A 6119-nucleotide genomic window follows, 5' to 3' on the forward strand; every position below is an offset into this window, starting at 1 on the left:
GGTATGATGCTTGTCAGCTTTTGTGGGCTGCAAAAGGCGGGCTAGTTATTTAGGGCAGGATCCAGTAAAACGAAGCTCTGTTAAGTCCATTCATTTCAATGGGAGAGGGTTAAGCACGCGCTAGCATTTCGCTCGCTCGTTCTCCGCCCGCCCGCCATTAAAATCAACGAAACTGCCTAGTGCTTAACTTTAGTTGGATCGTGCCTTTTGGAAACAAATCGATACTGATAAATTTCATACTTTTTGCTATGTAAACCACTAACTCTCCTTTTTTTGCCGAGCCGAAAAACGGTATATATTCACACTTTGCTGGTCAATGACCGAATAAACTTATCTATTCACAACATAAACTAGATAAACTTAAAACAGATAAACTTATCTATTCACAACAGATAAATAATAAAAATCTGTCTGAGAACAATACCCCTTCCCACTGATCAGGAAATCCTCCCCACACTATTATACCTAACGCAGGGTATGCCCTTCCTTGTAGTTACTTATGGAAAAAACCACGCTACACCTGTCTTGGAGCATTTTTCTATCTCCTCTTCTTACACTATACTGTAGTTATGAGTTTTGAGAACTAGTATGGAAAATAGAGGACCAGGCGAAGTCTTGGACCAAATTAAAGCACCACATACAGGCCATTTCATTCCACTGACAGATTCCTGGGGACAGGGAACCAACTTACATGTAAAGTAAACGCTTTGAGGGCTGTTTTGTTGCATAGCAGTATGCAAATATTTGTTGTAATATTTGTTTGTGTTTGGGTGATCATCATATACTGGAATGGTCCCCTATCTAAAATCACTCTATGTAGTGTAGAGAACTTGCATGGCAGAGAGAAGACTGGGAAAGAACAGTTCTCTGTGCTCATTTTCTACTTGCAGGGAGGTTTGATTGTTTTAATGTGAAAGAGCATTCAAAAATCGTGTTTCCTTCCGTGCAGTCCAACATGATACTGTCTGCCTTTCTAGGTCAGGCTCAAGGGAAAAAAGATAGCCCAATGGCTCTCTAGTTCTAGGCCTGGGTCAACCAAGACAAATGCAATTTGAAGCGTGTTAAATGTCACCGCATTAAACAAAAGTTTTGTTTTTCCCATTGCTGCGCTCTCTCAGACTACCGTAAGCCCACTAACCCATCGCGTTATTCTTATTCACTGCACTGCAGTTCTCCTCTAGGACTTGAGTTGAGCAAGGAAAGGGATTGGACGAGGGAGATTTGCCGAGAGAACACGACAAGACTCCTTGGTTCGTATTGGTAGTTACACATTTCCGCGCGTCTCTCTCAGCCCCTGGCTAGATGCTTCACCCAATGGTTGTGAGCTTCACAGGAAGTCCTTCCTTTTCCTCACCGATCGCATTAGAAAGCTGACAGGAAGATAATGCATCGCTGAGCTGAAGTGCAGATGAGCTTCTGAGCCTTGCTTGTGTGCGTGGCGTTGCAGCTGAAGGAGAGGGGAGGAGGGGCTGGATACGCTCAGTTATGTAAAAGGCGCTTGGCAAAGTCTGAACCCCAGAGACACTGCCTCCCTCTGGTTTCTCTCTCCGTTTTCTGAGCAGATAGCTCTGATTGTCTTTGTTTGAAGGACCTGGAATTGCATGAAGTTATTTCTAGAAGGTGGGAGGGAAGATATTAGGAGCATACTAATGCTTATGCAGGAGGAAGGGACGTCCGTATTACCTCAGAAACATAGAAGCTGCCTTCTACCGAGTCTGTCTAGCTAAGTATTGTACACAGACCGGCAGCGGCTTCTCCCAAGATTGCAGGCAGGAGCCTCCCTCAGACCTATCTTGGAAATGCCAGGGAAGGATCGTGGAACCTCAGATGCTCTTCCCAGAGTGGCCCTATCCCCCAAGGGTTACAGTGCTCACATGTAGTCTCCCATTGAAATGCAACCCGGGTGGAGCCTGCTTAGCAAAGGCAACAATTCATTTTTGCTATCACAAGATCAGCTTTGCCTTATTTTCTTGCTGGTCCTATTTCCACTCCCCTTAAGCTCTTCTCTCTGAACCCCTAAATATGAGCATTACAATAACCTGGTGGCAAGAGACATGCTGGTAAATTATATTTGTGACTGAGTCGTGGCATTTAAAACAAGTCCTGGTGCTGGCCTACGTGAACCCCAACTCAGGTTATATCTTCTTCTTGGACTGGTTATAAACTGATCCTAAACACAGAATCTGCTATTGGTATTTGCATTTCCAAAGTGGGATTCTCAAACCACTTACCTTGGAATAAGCTTTGTTGAAATTGAGCAGACATATTCATAATTTGGTTCTGTAACTCAGCTTGCTTTACCATAATTTGAGATCTTTAGTAAAAGTGAATATTGTACTTTTCACTAATTTATTGTATCTATTGATATGTAAACAGTTTTGGCTGACTACAGAAAAAGCTATATAGAAATGTTTTAAATAAGTAAAGCATAAGCAGAGGTGCTGCTAGGTAATTTTGGAGCCTGGACCTAAAGGCCTTTGGGATACCCCCCACACCCTATCACAGCATTTTTAACACATGGGTTCTTGAGGGCACAAACAACTGAACTCACAAGAATGTAAGAATATAAAATAAGTATATTTATGCAAATATGCTTTAGCAGAAACATTTCAACATGCAATGCAACACATTCCCATCCCACATGTTTTCCCCCTCTGTCTCTAAAGAGGATTTGCCACACACACCCCGGATGTGTGGAGGCCGGCCTGGAAGTCCAGGGGTAAGAGTGCCTCTGGGCATGTTAAGTTCATCATCAGCAAGAACTCTCTACTGAGAAACATAGTGCATGCAGGAGTTAAACACTATGCCCTCTCAGAAAAATATATTTTTCCAACTCTACAACAGTTGTGTAATTCAAGAACTCGAACACTTTCACCCCTTTCCTATGTATAGTTGGGATAAGGATAGAAGAGCGATTTTTTCATCCAAAGCAGCAGTATTATTTTACTAGTAAACCCCAGAGATACTTTCAACTAGTGATTTGATAGGTACAATCCCTGGAGTGGCAGGGGGAACAGGACACCTGGCTTGGTTATTCAGTAGAAAGCACAATATAGTACTCCTCAAGTAAATAAAGCTACTGAACATATGCCAAGCCAGACAATGCTAATACAGCAAGTGATCTGGCAAATATGACCCCTGAAGCTGTGGGCCTGTGATTATTCACTGGGTGGTGTGTCCAAATGCACAGTTGTGCTGAAGCAATATGCAGAGAATGGGTGATTACGGGACACATATTCCACTCATAACCCCAAAATTAACCAGGTGCCCCTGTTTCTGCTGCAGTCATCTTCTGTGGTTCATAATCCCTTCCCAAACCACAACTATTTCCCTCCCATCCCTTCCATGTTCTTAGCATGGTAGCTAGATCAAAATGTGCAGCACTGCATTTACAAAAACTCTGATCTCCCTGATAGGGCTGCCAACAATCTAGGACGGTCCTCAACAATTCTGGAATAGCATGAACATACCACCTTTGAATTCTGTTCTGGTAATCCCTTATCCAAGACTCAGCATTGGGATTGGAAATATCTTAATTTTCCACAGGTTGCCGACTTAGTCTCATGGTTGTGCAAGATGTTATCCTTATATCAAAAAGGCAGCACTCTGAAGAATCATAGCTCAGTGGTGGAGCACATCTGTTGCATGCAAAAGGTTCCAGGTTCAATCCCTGGCATTTCCAGATAGATTGGATGCTACCTAATACTGGTATCTTAGGCAGACATACTGTATCTGCCTAAGATACCAGAGAGTAGCTGCCAGAAAGACACATTGAGCAAGAAGAATGAATAGTCACTAAGTCAAGACTTATATAAGGCAGCTTCATGTATGTGGCTAAAAAGCAGCGGTCTCAGAAAATAGTGAACAATACAGTTTTGCTGACAGGGACACCTGGCGGCATATTGTCAAAACTCGGAACTATTAGCAACACGTTAAGCTTGACAGAATAAACTTGTCATGGCTGGTTCACACTTAATATTTAAGCTATACCTATAAAATATGACGTAGAGCATTTAATATGCATGTGATCTACAGGTACACTCATTAGGGAACTAGAAGCAGCCTTAGCTTTTTGGAGTGGACATACAGGTAGCATATATTTGCTTTTGTGTAATGTGAATTGATTCTGCATTTAGTAAAGGCAGAGTAGCAGGTATGACTTCTGTATGCTCAAAGAAAAATGCCAGACTTCTAGGAGCATCAGTAAACAAAGGTAAAGGTAAAGTGTGCTGTCAAGTCAATTTCGACTCCTGGCGCCCCCAGAGCCCTGTCGTTATCTTTGGTAGAATACAGGAGGGGTTTACCATTGCCTCCTCCCGCACAATATGAGATGATGCCTTTCAGCATCTTCCTATATCACTGCTGCCCGATATAGTACCAGTGGGGATTCGAACTGGCAACCTTCTGCTTGTTAGTCAAGCATTTCCCTGCTATGCCACATAAGGTAAAGGGCTCAACAAATCCAAGGTGCACAGGAGCCATGAAATTTAACTGTGACATCTGAGTAGTTAATAATTTAATTTGTCCTAGGCAGCCCTGTTCCTGTTCTAAGTATGTTACTTGTAAAGAGGATACAGAGAACCCAGTTTACCCTCCCCCTCCTCAATGCCCATCACTAAGTCCATCGGTTTTGTCAAGTGTCCCCTGTCTGGCTCCTACGTTTTTGGACTGACTTCTAAATCCAAATAAAATTTGTCAAGATCTGCAGTAAATACAACTTTAAATACATTTCTTCAGCTTCCCTTCAGTCTGCATTGTGCCTTCATATGTAAAAATAGGAACAGCCATATTCTGTCTTGCAGGGGTGGAGGCGAGGATAAAACACACACACAATTAAAGAGATACAGCACACCGATGTCCTCCCTCATGTGGAAAATGTCATTCACCGTTTTTGGTCCAGGTGCTCTTTACACTTGTTCCAGTGTAAGTTCATCCTTCTTGCCCAAGTGACTTCAATCATGACACAAAGTAACAAGAGTCTTTTCTCATGGCTAAAGAAAACCCTGACTGAACATAAGAACAGCCCTACTGGATCAGGCCCAAGGACCATCTAATCCAGCATCTGGTTTCACACAGTGGCCCAGCAGTTGCCTCTGAGAAGCCCACAGGCAAAAGCTGCGGGCATGCCCTCTCTCCTGCTGTTGCTCCCCTGCAACTGGTATTGAGAGGCATTGTGCTTCCGAGATTGGAGGTGGCCTATAGCCACCAGATTAGTAGCCACTGACAGACCTGTCCTCCATGAATTTGTCTAAGACCCATTTAAAGCCATCCAAACTAGTGGCCATCACCACATCCCATGGAAAAGAATTTCATCGATTAATTACGCACTATGTGAAAAAGGTCCTAAATTTCCTGACCTTCAGTTTTATGGTTTTTAGTGTTGTGAGAGGAAGAAAAATGTTTCTCTGTCCACTCTCTCTACTACTCCATGCATAATTTTACACACCTCAATCATTTTTCCCCTTAGTTGCCACTTTTCTAAACTAAAGAGCCCCAGATGCTTTAGCCTTGCCTCATTAAGACAGATCATCTTGGTTGCCCCCTTCTGCACTTTTTCCAGTTCTACAATATCCATATCACAAGATATTTTGACCAAAACTGTACACTGTACTCCAGATGTGGCCACACCATAGATTTGTATAAGGGCATAATATTTTTTATTTTCAATCTCCTTTCTAATTATCCTTAGCATGGAATTGGCCGCTTTTCTTTTTGACCGCTGTCACACACTGAGTCGACACTTTCAATGAGCTTTCCACAATGACCCCAAGATCTCTCTACTGACAGCTCAGATCCCATCAGTGTATATGTGAAGTTGGGGTTTTTTACACTTGCTTACACTGAACCACATTTGCCATTTTGTCACCCACTCCCCCAGTTTGGAGATATCTTTCTGGAGCTCCTCACCATCTGTTTTGGATTTCACTACCCTAAATAGTTTAGTGTCATCTTCAAATTTGGCCACTTTGCTGCTTACCCTAACTTCTAGATCATTAATGAACAAGTTAAAGAGCACTGGTCCCTGGGGGTACAGATCCCTGGGGGACACCACTTCAAGGGCTCAACTTACATGGAACCTGAAGTCTCCACTGTTAAGCTCCCAGTTATCCTTCATTTTC

This window comes from Hemicordylus capensis, chromosome 6, assembly GCF_027244095.1.
Source record: "Hemicordylus capensis ecotype Gifberg chromosome 6, rHemCap1.1.pri, whole genome shotgun sequence".
NCBI classification, from domain to species: Eukaryota; Metazoa; Chordata; class Lepidosauria; order Squamata; family Cordylidae; genus Hemicordylus; species Hemicordylus capensis.